General features: G+C 46.1%; 1 protein-coding gene across 17 annotated transcripts in view; it reads right to left on the minus strand.

Annotated features, from left to right (window-relative positions):
* The window catches only part of MICAL3 (microtubule associated monooxygenase, calponin and LIM domain containing 3), a 233,191-nt gene that overhangs the window by 202,235 nt on the left and 10,855 nt on the right, over positions 1-20,101 (minus strand). The window contains exon 1 of one of the 17 annotated variants that reach the window (XM_055126745.1): positions 12,925-13,036. The exons of the other annotated variants lie outside the window; for them this stretch is intronic. The gene's annotated coding sequence lies outside the window, so the exon portion shown is untranslated. Of the gene's footprint in view, positions 1-12,924; positions 13,037-20,101 lie in introns of those variants that run through there. 17 annotated transcript variants of the gene reach the window in all.

A 20,101-nucleotide genomic window follows, 5' to 3' on the forward strand; every position in this document is an offset into this window, starting at 1 on the left:
AACTGAAACCCAATCATGAACAACTTTATAACTGTCTATCTCATGGTAAAAAAAAAAAATGAAAACCACCAAATCTAGACCTCCCTGAATGTCAAACATGCGCTCAGCACTTGAGCTGTCTCCCTATTTCCAGACTAACTAGCTTTCATGGAGAAGGTAACGTCTCAACAACGACAGGAAGCCGTTAAGGGAGTCAATCAAGGCATAGCTTTCAAAGTATTTCAGGACAAGCTAGAAACTCAGCAGGGTCTCCAGGATCAGAGCTGACCTGTCCAATAGCCAGGAAACTCCTGAGTGTACTGAATTCAGGTTAGGCCACAACGTAGGTCATCAGATCAAGTATATAGTGCCCAGCTAAATATGACTTACAAACAAAATTCCTCAAGATAAATATATCCTAAATATGCCAGGGGCACATACTTATATATATTTTTAATCTGGGGGCCACACCCAGAAAGCTCAGGCCTTAGTCCTGGCTTGGTGCTCAAGGGCAGTGTTCAGAGAACCATTGACAACACCAGGAATTGAGCCAGCATCAGCTGTATGCAGCCAGCGAAGTGCCTTACTGATCATGCTGTCTCTATAGCCTAAAGGGTACATACTTTAAAAAATAAAAAGGGGGTGGTTAAAGAGATAGGACAGTGGGCCTTGCATGCTGCTAAGCTGCATTTGATCCCTGACATCCCATATGGTTCCCCAAGCACCACCAGGTATGATACCTGAGTACAGAACCAGGAATAAGCCCAGTGCACAGCCAGGTATGGCACAAAACCCAAAAAGCAAAAAAAAAGGTGTTTCAGAGAGTGGAAAAAGTGTGTACCCAGGCCTCCTGGTAAGGACCTATTTGCAAAGCTTGAGCAAGAGCCACAGCCACCTAAGCAGCGGAATGTTAATGCCTGGCCTGGAACTGCAGTCTGGACCTCCCAATACCTACTAGCTGCTCTGCACTTACCTAACTCCCAGAGGGAACGGGGAGCACATTCTGTGATTCTACCCACTCTCCTACTGCCACAGTTGCTGATGGTCACTGAATCCATCTTGCCTGTGGACTCCCAAACTATAAGATCCCAAAAAGACAGACCATTCCTGGCAGGATAATTGTGACATCTCTCATCTGTCCTCCGATACTACTGGTGGGCGGTAACTACCCTCCTCGTTAGCATGTGCCTATAAAACCACTGGCATATAAACAGTATCTGTGTTGAGGAGACAGCTTGACAAAAGGCTGAGGCATGCAAAGTGTGCTCTGCGGCAGGAAGCACATGCTTGATCCTGGGCACTGCGTGGTCACCCTGGGAGTAGACCCCAACCCCCAACAGACATAGACACACACAGACACACACACACACAGCACAGAGTCTATAGTGACCCCTGAGTACTGCTGCATGCCCTCAAACAAAGTAAGCAGCTGCAGTTTGTTTCCAAACACACCTGCTCAAATTGATCCTCAAATTTTATCTTCAGTAAGTCGTTTTAAACCAGTCAAAAGACAAGAGTTCCCGACTTCCCCAAAGTGCAGACTGTGCAAGTGCCATCAGTCTTCTCAAATGTCCTGCAGAGATCCCCGCATAGCACCAACATTCAGTTGTCTGAACTGAATGTTGTCAGGACGTGCAGGGCCCTGCGCCTTCCTCTATGTCCACCCTTACCACGTTCAGCACAGGCACTAATAGACCCCAGCCATGGTGGTCTTCTGACTCTTGGGTCCAAACGTCCCACTCACCAAAACCAAGCATTCAGCCAAAAGAAGTGTCACTGTTATATGAAGAACCTTCCCTTTACTTCTTTCCCATGAGGTGCAGAATTTTCTGATTACTTTCCTGTGTTCCCATGAACAGGAGCAAGCTCTAGCTACTCAGATGGAATTCAAGAACATATATTAGACACTTCCTGTTTCTGGTTTTAGTCTTTTACAGCAACAGAAATAAAATCCTTGTTGCACTAAATCTGAAATGGTAGGATATCTTTTCCATCCATATTTTCCCAAAGTATATTACTCAGATTTAACTCCATCTTCTTTTCCAGATCAAGTATGGGAAAATAATCCATCCTAGAAGCCAGATAGTACAGGGTAAAGGCATTTGCTTTGCATGCAGCCACCACGTTTGGCCGTCCCCTGAGCAGAGGCAGAAATGTGGTCTGAAACCCACTGAGATCTTGATTTAGAAGAGCGATGTCCTGTGGTCATCACAACAACCCCATAAGAACGAAGGATAGAAGGAGGAGGAAAGGAATAAATAATTTAAAAATTGGGCCTGAACACAAGTACAGCAGGAAAGGCACCTGCGTTATAGTGGACAACGTGGGTTCTATCTATCCCCAGCACCCCACATGGTCGCCAGAATCTGCCAGGAGTGATCCTGAGTGCAGAGTAAGGAATAAGCCCTAAGCATAGCCAGGTGTGGCCTAAACTAAACAAACAAAAAATTTAAATCAATGAAACCTTATTCTTAATAAATCCAAGCTAAAGTAGTTAGGGGTAAAAGTAGCACAACAGTTCCAAATCGAGGTTGGGTGGAGCATATATAGACGTATATACAGAAAAATGGGAAAATAATAAAGTAAATAGAGCAAATGTAAAGAAATAAATGTGTACTAGACCTAAAGGGGCTAGAGGGACAGTACAGGAGTTGAGTCACTTGCCTTGCAGTGAGGCTGACCTAGGCTCGATCCATACACCCCATACGGTCTCCTGAGCACACAAGGAGTGAGCCCCAAGCAGAGGGACACTTGAGCACTGCCAGGTGTGGCCCAACCACTACCTCAAAAAAAAAATCTAGAAAACAAGGAAGTTCCCAGAATAGTTCTGTAATTTGAAATTATATCAAAACAGTGACTGATCAACTGATCCAAATTAAGCTCATTTAAAAACCTAAGCCTTAGTGAGTACAGAAGGCAAAACACTCACCTTGAATGCAGCCAACCCACATGGTTCCGAGCATAGAGCCTGGAGTAGCTCTGAACACAAATGTGTGTGCCCTCACCCCAAATACTTTTTACCTTTGCCCCAAATAGGTATCAATGCTGTCCCAGTTACAGAAGGAACTACACCCTGCTTACAGAACCTGGAGGTTAATCCTGAAGCAACAAAAAGTTTAATAAATTTTTAGACAAGGATTTACCAACCCTGCAATGAGATATAACAATATTCACATAAATTTATATTCCAGATCTATTGATATTAATATTGCACTTTGTTATTGAATTAATTTTAATCCTAGAACTGTATAGACAGTTGCTGCTTTTTTCCACATTAAGTAAAACATAAAAAAAAATTAAAATAAAAAACCTGGAGGTCAAGACAGCAGAGGTGGCTGCACAGTTGCTGCGACATCACTCTCACAGGGACACAACCCAACAATCAGCTATACTGACAGAAGTCAGGGAACACCAAAAGCATCAGCTGTCTCTGCATTTTCTCCAGGATCAAAGTCTCATTCTTGGCTCATAGAAAACAAGAGCACTTTTACCAGAAGGGCAAGAAAGGCAGCAAACTAGAAACTGCAGCACTACCTGGCACTCCCAACAACAGTCCTACCTCCTTTATCTAACCAGTCTCCTCTTTCTAAAATGTCTCCAGCACCAATTCCTACAGACAACAGCCCGTGCCAGTTCCTGTTCCTATCACACCTGAATGATTATTAAGGGTGAGCAAATTCAACCTGAATGTAAAGAACAGCTTTTCATGTTTTTAGACACTGGAGGGTAGAGGCAGGGAGTGGGGTGGGGTCACGGGGGTGTTAAAGGAAGACTATTTCTTGACCTGTGAGAATTATACGAAATTTAGATTAAGCTTCATTGGAACTGAATTCTCTATGGCTGTTCTCACACTACATGAGCAGCTGAGTAGCACAGCCCACTGAACCCGAAAACTGGCACTGTACAAAAAAAGCTGCTGGCTCCCCGCAGAACTGATCGGGCTTGATTTTCACCACCAATGCCTCTGCAGATTAATCAAACAAAATTCATAGTGTCATGCATTCAAAGCCATCTAATAATCTCCCTGCTACTGATAAATTTCACACTCTAGGGGTCAGAGATATAGTACAGCAGACAGGGCACTTGCCTTGCACACAGGGCATCTCACACGGTCTCTCAAGTACCACTGGGAGTAAGCAACGAGCATGGCTGGCTGTGACCCAAAAACAAAAATAAAAAATCTTCACATCCAACCCTAGAATCTATAAGACCTCTCAGATAGTTGTTGTTTTTTTTTGGGGGCGGGGGTGGGGGGTGGAACGTTTTTCCTTTTTTTGGGGGGTCACACCCAGTGATGCTCAGGGGTTACTCCTGGCAGTGCTCGGAGGACTATTTGGGATGCCAGGGATTGAACCCGGGTCAGTTGTGTGCAAGGCAAATGCCCTACCCACTGTACTATCACTCCAGCCCCCAAGAACATGTCTTTCTACATGCTATTCTCTGCCTCTTAGAGTACTTGCCTTAAATGGCTAAACTCACTACTAACTTAAATTTCTTTCAAGATTCTAGACTATTTTCTATCCTCTGCTTTCAAGGGACCCTATACTTACCCTCATCACAACTCTTACCACATGCACTGAGCTCATCTATTTGTGTCTATCTCCCCAGCTATATATAGTAAGACTCCAGAGATAGGAAACCTGTTTTATTATTCTCCCAATACCCAGACAAAACCTGGCACAGCAGTTCAGAAATACTACACTCAACTCCAGTGACTCCTCATGGCCTAATGAGATGTACTATCTTCCATATGCTTTGTTCATTCTAGTACTCCTGCATCTCACCTACTCAATACTACTGTGTCAATGACCTAGACACAGTTTCACACAGACCTAAAAGAGTCAGGGGGAACTAGAGACTCCAGACTATTTACAACTAGACAATAAAGTAATAGTAGTTTAAGTGGTACAATATGGAGGTGGGGTGGGGAGAACAGACACACGCTAGAGGAATTGAATTCAAACTCCAGAAATAAACCCATACATTAATTTAATTTAAACATTTAATTTATGACAAAGGATCTAAGACTGCACAATGGATAAAAGGAAGTCTCATTCAGCCAATGGTCTGGGAAAACTGGACAGTAACAAGTACAATAATAAAACATAAAATCACTTTACTGAGGCACTGGGGATCACAAATGACATCACCAGGATCTCAGAGTGTGTGGTGAGCTGTCTAAGATCTGACCCACCATACAAAGGCTCCACTAAGCTGTTTCCAGGCCCATAAGGAGATGGACTTCTACAATTCGGATCAAAATAGAAGAGCATGAGGAAATCATGCAAATCAAAATAATGCAGGTAGCATTTATACAAGTATAATTTTGCCCATGTGATCAAATAATTATATAAAACTGATGAACAGGGGGCAGGGATCTCAAAGAGCTGAGTGCATGCTTTGCACTCAGGAGGCCCAGATTTGATCCCTAGCACCACGTGGTCCCCCAAGCATCACTCTTGTAGTAACCCTTGAGCACTGCCAGGTGTGATCCCCTAGGAAGAAACTAAACTAAAATTAATGAATACAAACAAATTAAAAAGACAAACCACAGCCAGATAGTACAGTGGGTAGAGGATCTGCCCTGCACACAGCCAGGTTCAATCCCTGGCACCGCATACTGTCCCACCAACACCAACATGAGTGACCCTGACCACAGAGCAGGAGTAGGAGTAAGTACCACCAGGTGTGTCACCACCTCCCCTGATGAAAACAGACAATCAATCAATGGACAGTGACAACAGAACCAAGGCAACTTCAGAAAAGGGCAGGGGAGGGAGACAAAGTGGAGAGTAAAAAATAAAAGATATAAAAAGAAGAAAAATGTGACTCACAGATCTGTACCCTCACCCGTAAAGGAGGAAAGTTAAGTGGTGGCTAATATGCAGGGCTCACACTGAGTGGCAGCCAGTGTGCGCATGTAAAGCAGTACTCGGTGTCTATCAACAGTGAAGTCACCTGCCAGTGCTATTTGGTTCATTCATTGCTTTTCTTCTACCTTTACCCAATTCAACCCTTGTGCAAATTCATATCTTATTTCTTTTTTCCTTGTTTCCTACTGTGGTTACTGGACGACCCCAGTGCCTTCATACAGAGTCAGGAAAGGGATGTGCTCTGCCATTAATTTTCATCTGTGGTATCATCTAGCTTCTGAAACAGAAAATTCATCTGAAACTTACTTCCATAAACCTATCCCTAGTCTTAATATCCACGATAGCACAGCAGATGGAGGAGGGGGTCCAAGATAGAAAGCTAATGAATATATGATTGCAGAAGAGCCAAAGCATTGCTAATAGGAAACACAGAGTCAAAAAAGAGGCAGAAAATTGGTGATAGAGGGCAGGGCTTGGGAGTGCAGAGCATTCTATATTCATAGGAAAGGCAGCTAGAAGGAAGGAGAAAAAGGAGTAAGCCTTGGGTGTCAGGCCGTGGTACACGAGGATCTGTCCCCTCAGAGCCCACAGGGGCCACCCCACTAACCCAAATCACTGTATCACTGTCATCCCATTGATCAGCGATTTCCTTGAGCGGGCACCAGTAACGTCTCCATTTGTCCTAGCCCTGAGATTTTAGCAGCCTCTCTTTACTCGTTCTTCCCAGAGGTGCCACACTGGAGGCTCTTTCAGGGTAAGAGGAATGAGACCCATCACTGTAACTGTATTTGGCATATCGAATACGCCACGGAGAGCCTTGCCAGTCTCTGGATCTTGGCCGTTGATGGGATTACACAGCACCAGGGGCAGTTTGTGGGTGTGACTGCCTAGCTACTGGAAAATGGGGGGTTCTGGGTGGAAGAGGCCCAGTCCCAATCCGAGCAGGCTTGGAGATCTCAGCCCCGGGTCCTGCACACCTGGGTTCCTCTGCTGGTTCCTTCATTCGTGAGGCTCATCCGAACATGAGCATGGCTGTGGCTAGGTTCCGTAGGTCTTTGGCTGCTGGGGCTCTGCCCAGGGCGGGGAGGGAAACTCAACCCGCCATGCTCCGAGGGGCCCCGGTGAAGACAGCCAGGCGCGGGGGCAAGAGACTAACCCAAATACTACAAAGAAATCTGTCTCTAACTTAACACAGTGTGCACCTCAATATGCTCCCCTAGAAATTGTGTTTGAATAGAAGAAACCTAAAGTTTTGGTAGTCCATTCCAAGTTTCACAAACAGCAGTCATTAGTATTATTCAATACTGCTCAGTGGATGCTTGGTTATGCCACTGGCATTGCACATATGAAGAAATTAAGGCCTAGAAAGGTTAAAGAACATAGCCAAGAGGGCTGGAGAAATAGTTCAACGGGCTAAGTTCATGCTGCATGTGTAAAGTGAGACCAGAGTTCAATCCCCACTGGGAATAATCTCCAAGCACAAAGGACAGAGAGAAGGGAGGGAGGGAGGGAGGAAGAGAAGGAGGGAAGAAGTAGGTAGGAAGGGAGGAAAGGTAGGCCTGGAAGGTAATACAGGGGTTAAGGCACAATCGTAAATGCATAAAATCAACAAAACCTAAACAAGAAGTAAAACTATAATAAAATGCATCTTCCTGCTCTCCATAAGAATTCCTGGTCAACTGAGCCACGTATCACTACACTACATTTTCTGCATGTCTAGTGGCCTCCCCTAAAAAGTTACAGCCCCTTGCACGGTCTCTTATCACACTCTTAACTTTATATATAGGAGTTGCTCAATAAACATGCTGAATGACAGCTCAAGTTCTTCAGTTCCAAAAGCTCTCTGTTCTCTGGCTCCCTCGGGAGAGCGGAAAACGAAGGTGCCTTGAATTCATTTCCCTGCACCATCCACCTCTACCTTCCCCATTTCACTACCTCAATTCTTTATTTTAGGTGATCAAATGCACAGGATTAAGAATCATCCCACCTCCGCAATTAACTAGCTTAATCTCTCTGGAATTTGTTTCATTTGTTCCATTTGTGAAACAGCACTGATATTCCACCTGAAGACTAGAAATGATGTGCACATATAAAGTTCCTGTAAATGACCACTACTGCAATCAAATGGGTTAAATACCAACGCTGGGGCAGGAGAGAGAGTATAGTGGTGAAGGCGCTTGCCTTGCATGGGATCATTCCCAGTGCAATCCCTGGCACAACACCAACTATCGTCTCCTAACACTGCCTGGAGTGATCCCTGAACACCAGCCAGGAGTAAACCAGAATACCTCAGGATATGGCCCCAAAACAAAAATAAAAAAGTCCAAGGTAGAAGCTTGATTCTGCCTCATCTCCCCAACCCACCCCCATCCCCACCCCTACAAGTTCAGTTTTGAGAAAAGTCTCTCAATTGATGCATATCCATGTCACTAGTTAAAATACTTCCCTTCTTCTTTTTCACAGGGAGAAATGACTAGCCAGTCACGACCATACTGGGTAAAAGGTATTCCAAGCAATGGTTAGGATTACAGCTCATTTGAAAAACCTAATAAACATCCTTAAGCAAACATTCATAAAGTAGTTGAGCTCGGAGAGTGGGTTTGTCTGAGGTCTAGTTCTTGGGATTCAGAAACCCATACCAAGTCAAAAGCAAAGGAAGAAAGGGTTCCCACACCTTCTCGGGTAGCAGAGCTATAACACACACTCTGGCCAGAAACCGTGGTCCAGATTCACATATCCTGGAAGACCCACATTACACTCTACGGGTTCCCTCCTGGAAGCCTACCTGAGTCTGTGCTCTTCTCTAAAAGATTCAGGATGACCTCCTCCAACCCTGCCCCAAACCCTCATTTTGAAGATAACAACGGACCCAGGTGCATCTTTCCTGTAATACTGTAGACAGCTAACTCAAATATAAAGTGTGGGAAATATGTGACGGGGAGAGGACACAGGAAGGAAAGCCCCTGTTGGCCACCGCTGACACTGTGAGAGAACAGAGCATGTACCTGATGCCACCACTTTCACACTAGATGCCCTGGCAAGCCTCATACATGCAAATCCTCAGAATAGCTCCTGGCACACAGCCAAATATATCTGTCCTGCTGCTGCTATCACTGCTATGGTCACTGTCCTCCTGATATGACTTTCCCACTTCTCCTTTCCAACTAATTGAATCACAACCTACCTTTGGTGGTTGAAAGGGGTGAAGTGATGAGTGGCATCTTTGGGACCTTTAAAACTCCACTTTTTGTTTTCCACAACAGTCTGCACTGAGGTTTGCTATAGCAACCCAGGCCACTGCAGACGCCAAGCAGCATGGGCCCAAATCCTGAGCTCCTCTCTGGGTTGTCTGCTCCTCTCTTCCCAAGTTCCAACACTGACATCGAGCTGGCCTCCCTAGACTGAAGCATTCCTCATAATTAAGACAGCAACAGGAGAGGCAGCACGGGGGTGACAGATGCAAGGCCAGTTATGAAGCCCAGGCCTTGTATGTGAGGCCTGGGTTCAATCCTGGACATTGCATGCAGCCTTGTAATCCCTGAGAACTGCTGGCACCCATGCCCCCAGGCCTGAGGACGAAAAGCAAGTTCAAGACTGCCTCCCCTCCCCCCCCAAAAATATAAATAAACAAGTAAGTAGAAACAAAGAAAAAAGATAAGCCTAGGAACAAAAAAAGAAAAGATAAGGCTAGAAACAGGCAAAGTTTCACTCTGCCTTGTAACCGATTATTTATTTACTTAAAAGAAGTAAGGAAAAATCAATAAAATCTACTCATTTATCACTTGACTATGCTGTCCCTCTCCTTCCACATGTGTGTTGAATTATGTATCAAGTGTATGAACCAGTCCAGATCCCTCACTAATACACAACCACACAGTCCTCTGTAAACTTGCCCTGGGCAAAAGATCCCCCTTCCTGGCTTTCAACTCACACACCAACACACACATGCTCCTTCCTTCCACAAGGGCAGCAAATACTGCCGAGGGAAACAGGGAAACACAAATGCTATTTACCGAGCAACATTCTACTTAGCAGGAGCGGAGCCAGTCCTCATCCCCTTTACACCAAGATACAAACCAATAGTCCTCCTTCTCCTGTTTGCTTTTCCAGTTGCAACAATTTTTTCTCTCCTTTGCAAAACTCCTGACCCACCTATAAAGTCAGTGGAAGGCAGGGTTTGAGTTTGAAGTTTCCCTTTCCTCCCTTCCTAATTCTTTGTGATGACCACATAAGCCTTTATACCAGAAAAGATCTAAAGCCCTCACCAAGAAAAAGCCAGTCATATCCAGAGAAGCCCCACAGAGCAAGATCTTACTTATTAATTCTCTCAGACAATAGATGTTTTCCTAATTCTGATCATTTTTCTAATGTAATGATTCTACCTGCCCAGAGAAATGCTTCTGGCAAAGTTCAAGTCCAGGATGCGAGGCCAGATAGATAGTACAAGGTTAAAAGTGCTTATACACAGCCGACCTGGGTTTGATCTCCACATCACAGCTGGTCCTAAGCCAGGAGTGATCACCAGAAGTGATCTGACCAAAGCCAGGAGCCCTGAACACAGCTGCATGTGACCCAAACCACCCGGTACTATCAAAATTAACCAGAATGTGAAAATAACTATAAAGCCCATCAGAGGCTGGAGAGAGAGTACAGTGGGTTAGGGCGCTTGCCTTATGCACAGCAGACCTAACTTCGATCCCCAGTACTCCATATGGTCCTCCAAGTTCCACCAGGAGTAGTACCTAAGCATAGAGCCAGGAGTAAGCCTGAGCAGAGCCAAGCGTGGTACCACTCCTGCCCCCACCATATGAAGAAGAGGGAGGAGGGAGAGGAACAGGTACCTGGACCCCGAAGTCTCCTCCTTGTTCTCCACTACAGGGTGGTGCTGAGAGTGCATGTTTAGGTCACCCAGCCCAGGCTCGCAAACCAGCAAACCTACTCTGTCCAGCCAAGACTCACCATACCCTAGATGGGCATCTGTGAAACTGGGGCTAATAACGAGTTCAATCTTGAATACTGTTGTGAGGAATAAATGAGGTAATGTACACAAGCTTCCTAGCACAGGCACCCACACAAAAGCACTCAATAAATGTTTAACTATTCTTAGTTGTCTAGGAATCAGAATAGTACAATGGCCTACTATCTGTCATCCAGATTAAAAAAAAAGGGGGGGCTTTCCCCCCACATACACAAAAGCGTCAATGAAATTAATATAAAAAGGAAAGCTCAGTTCAATTCCAGCTTAGGCACCAACTCACTTGTAATTTTGAGCAATCATGTCACCTCTATTTTATTTAGTAACTGGGCATATACTGACTTCCAGAAATAAGAATTAATCATATTATAAGTGATAAGAAAGCTTCACTTCTTCAAAGAAAATGCAATAAATAAATCCTAGAAAATGATTATTAAAATGCCATGCCAACTATACGGAGCATGATGTTTCTACTCTGAGAGAGCATTTGGTTGTATAACCTTTTAATCTGTTCAGATCCTACAAGGGTGTGACTTGCAAAGCCATTCAGAGGCAAAACCATTCATTCAATGGAAGACCCTTCTGATGCCAGATGTCAGGAGAAATCAGGAAAGGTTCATGGTTCCATGTGGACATACTAAAGATAACCAGTGCCCTCCTCCCACGGGACAATGCAGCAGATACACAAGAAATGCCCAATTCTGACCATTTGCTCTCCTGGACTGTGTGGTATAGAACCTCTTCCAACACGCACACCATTCTTCCTGGAAAAAATGCAACCCATGAACCAAGAGTAAGGTTTAATTTTTCCTCTGATCTTTTATTTCTAAGTTCACAGATTTAAGTTTTAAACTACCATACGAGTTTCCGTATAAGGGCCAGTGAGAGAGCTCCACAGGCTGAAGAGGATGCACTGCATGCAGGGTCCATTCTTAGCACTGCACAATCCCCTGAGCACCACCAGGAGACAGTCCCCAGCAGAGAACAACCTGAGCACCATCTGGTGTGGTCCCAAAACAAAACAAAAATTTCAGTGTAAGAACTAGAGGTTAGGGTGGAGACTAATTCTCCTCAGTAAGCACGCAATTGAAACCAACTCCATTTGGAGAGCTGGAGAGAGTACAGCAGGTAGGACGCTTGCCTGGCACAACGCAAACCAGGTTCAGATTCCCCCATAGATGGCACCCCAAGCACCGAGCACCACCAGGAGTGATCCCTGAGGACAGTCTGAAGTAAGCCCTGAGCACCACCACGTGTGACTTAAAAAACAAAAAAATGAAAGAAAAATGTTATTCTCACTATAAAATAAAACTCATTCTCAGCTGGTCTACAAGCCTTCGTCCTAAACGACTGTACAGTATCTGATGGGACCACACATACAAGAGTGGCTGAGGTTTAAAGGCTTTTGTTTCCATCCACATCCTACTGGGGAAGGAAAAAAGGCAATACACCTTAAAAATAAGACATGCCATTTCCAATTCACCTCCGTCCCACCGCATTAACCCACTGCATGTAAGCCATGATCACTGTCCGCGCCGCACACCAGGGCTAAAGGAGCCTAAACGCGCTCTGACTCTCGAACTGCAGTCCCTGAATTAAGGTTCGGAGAAAACTCATCCGAGAGACTGAACTCGTCCGCTCCCTGCGCCGAGGGGTGAGGGTCGGCGTCCGGGCCTGCAGGCTTCGGGGGCTCCTTCAGGTGGTCTCCAAAGTTTCCCTGGGCGCCTCGCGGGCCTCCACGCAGCGGCCCGGCCCGAGCAGCCTAGCCTGGCAGCAGGGGTGCCGTGCGTGGCTGCCGCCCCTCGCCTGCTCCGCCACCACCACCACGAGAAAACAGAAGGAAAAGGCGCTGGGGCGTCCCCGGGCCGGCGCCCCTCCGCGGCTGTCCCCACAGACCGACCCGGGCCCGACCGCCCGGGGCAAGGTCCGAGCCGCGAGCCGCCAAGAGGAGCCGCCGGCCCCCGCGCGGGCAGCCCGGCCCTGCCCCGCCCGGCTCGGCCGGGGGTCCCGGCCAGTCCAGCGGCCGCACGCGCAGTGTGGGTCCAGGGCAGGGCCGATCGGCGGCCGCAGGGGTCGCACCGCCGCGCCCCTCCTTACCTCGCCTCATGCTGAGGCGCCCGGGCGCCGGCGTCGCGGCCCCGCAGCGCCCTGCCAGGAACTGCAACGGCGGCGGCCGAGGCAGCGGCGCCGCCGCCGCGGGCTGGGCGGGCGCGTGGGGGGCGGGGGCTGCGGCCGCGAGCCCAACCACGGCGCCGCGCCTCGGGGGCCGCGGGTCCGGGCGCCGGGCGCAGGGGCTCGCGCCTCCCGCCCGGGCCCACCGCCGCCGCCGCCGCGCCCGCTCCTCTGGGACCCCGGCCACGCGATGGCCAGCGGAGACGGGCCGCGGCGCCCCGCGCCCCCGCGCCCGCACGCGCCACATGGTACGGCCCTCGGCGCCCGGCGGAGGCGGGCCCGCGGATTGGCCGAGGCTCGGGGCGGGGGCGCGGGGCCGCGCGAAGCGACCAATGGGGGAGTCCGGGGGGCGCCGCCGCGCGCGGCTCTTAAAGGGGCTCCGCGGCGGCCGGCCGGCTCCCACCCCCCCGCCGCGGGTGTCAGGGCGTGGCCAGCGCTTTTTAGGTGAGCGGGTCCTGACTCTCGAGAGCACAACGCGACGCTGGGGTTCTCTCTGCCCCATCCTGATGGGAAACAAAGAACTCTCGAATGCTCGGATTGGAGAACTGAGAGAAATAGAAATGGACCAGAGTGTGTGTGAGTGGGTACCCCAGCTCCCTGCCGCAGTCTCTCCTCTCACCCGCGGAGGAGACCTTCTGTGATGACACGATCACCTGTGTGGGATTAGCAAACGTTTGAGTAAATCCTTCAGTGTGGGCGTGCTCCTCCATCATAGAGAACTTTTAAGTAGACCCTCCGTGGTAGGGGCGACCATGGGGAGGGGGCGCGCTCCTGGGAAGGTTTGCCTTGCACTGTACCAACCCCAGTCCTATCGCGGGCACCGCCAGAGGTGACGCCCAGCACAGAGCCAGGGAGTAAGCCCCGAGTTTCACTGGTCTTGTCCCAAAAACAAACCGAGAAAAGTGACCTTTAGTAGTTAGCACATGCCTCAGAGGAGGCCCTGTCTTCTCCTGAAGATTTCATCATGGCACGAATCATCTCCCTTATTTCTCTCTTCTCCCACGTGGTCAGACGAAGCGTCAATTAATAATTCATTCATCAGTTGGAGTATTCAGAATTTCTGCCTTCAGCAGCAAATTCCCCTGGTCACCTCTTACTACAGCTGCTAAAGTGCTAAAATACAGGACTCTTATCTGCTGTCTGTACTGTGTCATTCAGCTATGTATTTGGACCACGTGGCAATTGCAACTGCGAGTCTTTCTTATACTTTCCTTTTGCTTGTTTTGATTTTATTTTGTTTTGGAACCATACCTGCAGGTGCTCAGGGACCAGGAGTTTCCCCTAGTGGGTGCTGGGGACACGTATGGGGATTCAGCATGGGACTATCCACATGCAAGGCAAATACCATAACCCCTATACTAACTCTCCAGCCCCTTGAGGAATTAGTTTGCTCTTTTTCGGGGCTTTATTCAGGTAACCATACCTATATGTTGGCCACCAAGTTCCAGATCAAGTTCATCTTGTTTTCAGACTTCTTCAGTTTCTCATACTGGTTCACTTTACTCTCAACTTCTTCATGAGAAAAAGGAAAGAGGACATATTTACAATGCATTGGCATCCGCATGGCAGGCCATGCAAATGGGGGGAAGAACAAAAACTTTTCAAATAATCAGAATTGGAACTCTAGCTTATCAAGTCCTACCTTACTTTTTAAGTCTCAAACCAGCCAGAACTATGCTGGAGCCAAATACAGTGAACCACCATCACCAAATGCTCTTCCTAAACCACCGAGTCACTGGGTTCCTGTTTCCTTTAATCCTTCTGATAAGGAAACAATGACATTTCAACTTAAAACGTCACTTAAAGTACAGGTATAATAGTACTAATGTTCAATGTTAGTTATATATTTAAGGGTAAGTTGGTTTAAAGCATTCACTAGGAAATTAATTTGCAAAACTGATCAATGTAGAAAATAACTTCTTGTGCACTGTGACAATGGGTAGTAACCGTGCAAATTAAAATATTAATAATTGTATTTTGTGTTAAGTATTTTCAATTGAGTAACTTAAACTGTTTATGTTTGCAAAATGGTGAAAGAATAAATCTTTTTCTATTTTTAATGGAGAAATACTGAAGACTATCATTTATGAACCAGGAGATTTACTTGTTAAAAGCTAGTGGATATTTTTTTTTTCTTTTTGGGTCACACCCGGTGACATACAGGGGTTACTCCTGGCTCTAGACTCAGGAACTACTCCTGGTAGTGCTCAGGGGACCATATGGGATGCTGGGAATCGAACCCGGGTCGGCCGCGTGCAAGGCAAATGCCTTACCTGTTGTGCTGTCGCTCCAGCCCCAGCTAGTGGATATTTTAAAAACATCTACTAACACTTAAGAAACTGAAAATTAGCTTATTCTCAAAGCTTAATATCTTAGTCAGACCCAGACCAATTACATGCCAAAAACCTGATGGACTGCCAAGAGAAATGTGAATTTTTCCTGAGAATAGCTGTATTTTAGTAAACTATGGTAGCAAGTGTGAAAAGGGTGCACTAGAAGCTATTTAGACTATACTCTGATGAGCCTGCTTCTTGGGAGTGTAATTGGTGGGTGCTTGCCAACAGCACCAAAACCATTCTTCATAGAAACAGTATTTGGTGATCACTGAGTAGCTTTTGAAACACATTTTTTAATTATAGCACTGCATAAGCTATTCTCACAGTCATCTGACCTCAAGTTGTAAAAGCTTGCTTAAAGTGGGGAACTCTGTAATGTGAAAATTAAAACAACTAGGAGGGAGTCATCTAAATATGTGATAAACTTGTAGCATATGTAAAGGTTTTCTGGAGGCATTTAACCTACAAAAATATAATATTTTAATGCAAAATTGCTGAATTTAAAGTGACCATGAACTCTTAAATGCTATGGCCTAATTTTAAAGGTCAATTGTTTTTAAATTGCCCTGTGATAAAATTGTTCAAGTGTATGTAAATTGGTCTGGTTGTAAACTATTTCAAAGTTCCTAGTATAAAAATTTTATATAACTGAAAACGTTTTAAGCTACTAAAATACTTTTTTTTTAAAGAGATATGAAGGGCATATGAAGCTATTTTAAATATTCATAAACTCAAAGAGTAACAACTACAGGGTTCCTTCAGCTGTAGACAGTATCTTGGCTTTCACTAATTTTGTAACCTGACTATAGTAATATACCATTGTGTCTTTTTCGTCAGTTAAACATGCAACCCAGAGGGCCACTAATACAAAATATGTAATCTCTTGCATACTGTTAACCTTGCTAACATGTCTTACTATAAATCCTGGAGCACAGCGGGTAAGGCATTTGCCTTGCACACAGACGACCCAGGTTCGATTCCTCCGTCCCTCTCAAAGAGCCCAGCAAGCTACCGAGAGTATCCCACCCACATGGCAGAGCCTGGCAAGCTACCCGTGGTGTATTTGATATGCCATAAACAGTAACAACAAGTCTCACAATGGAGACGTTACTGGTCCCCGCTCAAGCAATTTGATAAACAACGGGACAACAGTGCTACAGTGCAGTGCTACTATAAATCCTAATTAACCCAATGACAAAATTTTAAATTGTATGGGGTCAAAAATAAAATATTTTGAGTTGTAAAAAAAATAAATGGGAATATAGGAAGATGTCGTCGTTGACAACATCAATGAGCAATATGATCGACTGGTTCAGCACCTCCATGACTGTGCGAGGAATGCCAAGAGTGAGAAAGCCACAAGAGGAATGCCAAGAGTGAGAAAGCCACAAAAGACGCCTGTTTTCGGAAACTCTAGAGCTAACGTCCGAGCTCACAAAATTGTGCAGAGTTGCGATAAAGGAAGACCTCAAAGAAAGAAGAGCAGCAATGTTGGCCGATGCAACAGAAGCTGGAAAAGGTATTTGCAACGCCTGCCTGTCCTTCACCAAGACTCATCTTATGACTGCCCTCCACAATCCTGATGGATCTATTACATCTTCAAGAAGGGCAATAGAAAAGGTTATCCATGACTTCTACTCAGATCCACAACTTCTACTCAGATCTCTTTAATAGCCATGTCCACCTGCCCACATACAAAATTCCACAGGATGAATATGTCATTCCCAGCATTCTCCCTTCCGATTCCACACAGGCTTGGCTCCTCACTACTTGTCTGAATGCAAGATTCCGTTCCAGTGGAAAACCAGCAGGACTGTTATATTGTGCGAGGCTTGCCGAGGACTGGATCCCGGACTGCTGGTGAAGGAAGGACAAGGACCCAGCTGGTTGCTGACTTGTTACTGTTTACTCAATCTTTGAACTTCCAGCTCCCACACTCCCAGCTCCAACCTGGCTCCAGATCTACCTCTGCCTCTCCTCTCGGCTCTCCTTCCCCATGTCTCTCTCTCGGAACCCCTTTCTGCTCATGGTGCAATACATTGACAGTCACCAAAGGCACCAAAAGATCTTACAGGAAGAACATTGAGGCGACATTATTCTCTTGTATCTGCAGGCCAGTAATCTAGGCCTCTGGAAAGAAGATACAAAACCAAAACCAAAGCCTTCCTTGGGCTGAAAAGCACTCAGATTTACATACCAAAGACTGGGCTGGGCTGCCACATGAAATCTACATTGTCAATTACAAACTAGGCAGCACCTGAAATCTACATCCCAAAGACTAGGCTGGGCTGGAGCCTGGAATCTACAATGTAACAATTCAAGCTTAAAAGGTTCAATAACAATAGCAGAACACCTATTCTCTCAGCAGGACCCATCAATGATGAAATCCCATGGTTGTGTTCCTCCTCTCCTTGTCCAACAAACATATAAGCATTCATAATATTAATTGTTTTGTATGGGCATAGCAAGAGATGCACTAAACTTTTAGAATTGCTCTCCTGGGGTCATCTCAATCTCAGACTACAGTGCTCAGGCCAGATTAGTCTTTCCTATCCCCAGCAGGGTCCTAGTCTCATCATTACTTTAAGATCATGACAGCACTTGTCCATGATCAGACTCTTAACTTGTAGTTAAGAATGAGGCACTTTGGCCAGGCCCATCTCGATGCCAGGGTAGCACATAACTTACCGCTTGCCTAGGTCCTTCTCGTCCCACGTCAGGACCCTGCTTTGGGGATGCTAGGTAGTAAGGGCAGCTGAGGCTTAGGTCAAGAGAACAGATGCCCTGGAGGAAAATATCATGTAGGGTCAAATGACTCCCAGGTTACAAAAGCATAACATTTCTTAAGTCTTCCTGTGCCCATACAAAAAGGACTTGCTCTGAATAAACTATGCAATGACTCAAGGAGAAGAGAAAAAACATTACTTACAAGTCAACAGAATACTAAGAAAGAAGCTACAAATAAACACAGAGGAATGGGAGCACTGTGACGGGAGTAACCTAAACTACCTGAAGCTATGTAATCCTACACTAGCCATCAGGGCATTCAAACTCAGTAGTATGTCTGGATCCTCCAGATGTGAGCTATATTATAGACTCACCACCAGGATCTCACCATTCTACAAGGAAGTGATCATTGACATAAAGAGAGGGTTCAGCAGGGTGATACCATTTCACTGAAACTCTTCAGTGCCACCCTCGAGACTGGAATGGGAAGGAATGGGAGTGAAGATAGACAACTGGAATGGGAAGGAATGGGAGTGAAGTTAGATGGTTGGCAACTGCACCACCTCTTGTCATCACTGATGACATCATTCTAATAACACCAAACATTAATCAAGCATCACAAATGCTGTGTGTGGAAAGTTTGGGCTGCAGCTGAATCTCACGATGACAATGTTCATGAGAAACGGACTAGCTCCTGACATTCCATTTGCTCTCAATGGAACGAACATCTCCGAATGCAGCAGTTATGTGTACCTCGGTCAAGAACTCAACATGACAAACGACCTGGCACCTGAGCTGTGCAGGAGGAAGAGTAGCATGGAACACCTTCAAGAGAGTTGAAGAAGTGGTTAAGAGGATGAAGAACCTCCAGCTCTGGACACATCTTTTCGCCACCACTGTTCTTCCTGCACTAACATATGCCTCAGAGACCTGGGCCCTACGAAAACAGGATGAGAATGCTATTCAGGTCTTCCAAAGAGCTATGCTTGGAGTACCACATTTCACTCAAGTGAGAGAAGGAATCCAGTGTTTCAATCTCTGTCAATGAGAATCAGGGATGCTGCCTTGTTTGCCAAGGCGTCAAAAATCAGATGGGCCAGACACATAATGAGATTTGGAGACGACCGCTGGATTAGAGCTGTTATGGACTGGATTGCACAGATGTCAAAAGAACACCTGGTCGCCCACCTACGAGATGGTCAGACTTCTTCGTCAAGTCCCTGAATGAACGGTTTGATGCTCTTCATGTTCCTAGAGCGAGCAGACGCCATTGAGCTACACTAGCACTCGACAGGGACAAATTGAGACATTACTGGTGCCCGCTCGAGCAAATTGATGAGCAACAGGATGACAAGTGATACAAGTGATACTCTCTTTCAACCTTATTTTTAGTAATATCAACTGTCTGGTATACCTTCTCTAATAAATGTACTCTCCAGTCAAATAACTCATCTGTTACTGATGCTACAAATCCCCCTCCTCTGTGAAGTCTTTCTAAACAGATTGTTTATACTGCTGCTTAGAGAGCTCTGATCTCTACCCTGTGCCACCCAACCCTGGTTTTTCCATGCCTTCTGTTCCAATCAGCAATTTTATTGACAATATGTAACTCTTATTCATTTACAACAACAACAACTTACAGTATTGACTCCTAAGGAACTGTTTGAAAGCTCTCTGTCTGGAAGCTGTAGAGAGTTCAACAGAGTGAGTGAGTGTTTTCTTTGCAGAAGGCCCAGGTTCAGTCCCCAACACCACACTATCCCCTGAGCACCAAAACCAAACCAAAACAGTTCTCTGCATATACAGTTGACTTTCTTTCTTGTAGCAGAAATTATTCCTGGCAGAGCTCAGGGTCCCAAATGGGATGCTGGGGGTTCAACCTGGTCAGCCACGTACCAAGCAAGTTCCCTACCTGCTGTACTATCTTTCAGGCCCACATACAAGCTTTTCAACTATAAAAATGCATCGGGGCTAGAGAGATAGTACAGTGGGAAGGGCTGCACACAGCTGACCTGGGTTCAATCCCTGGCACCCCATCT

This window comes from Sorex araneus, chromosome 2 (genome assembly GCF_027595985.1).
Source record: "Sorex araneus isolate mSorAra2 chromosome 2, mSorAra2.pri, whole genome shotgun sequence".
Lineage (NCBI taxonomy): Eukaryota > Metazoa > Chordata > Mammalia > Eulipotyphla > Soricidae > Sorex > Sorex araneus.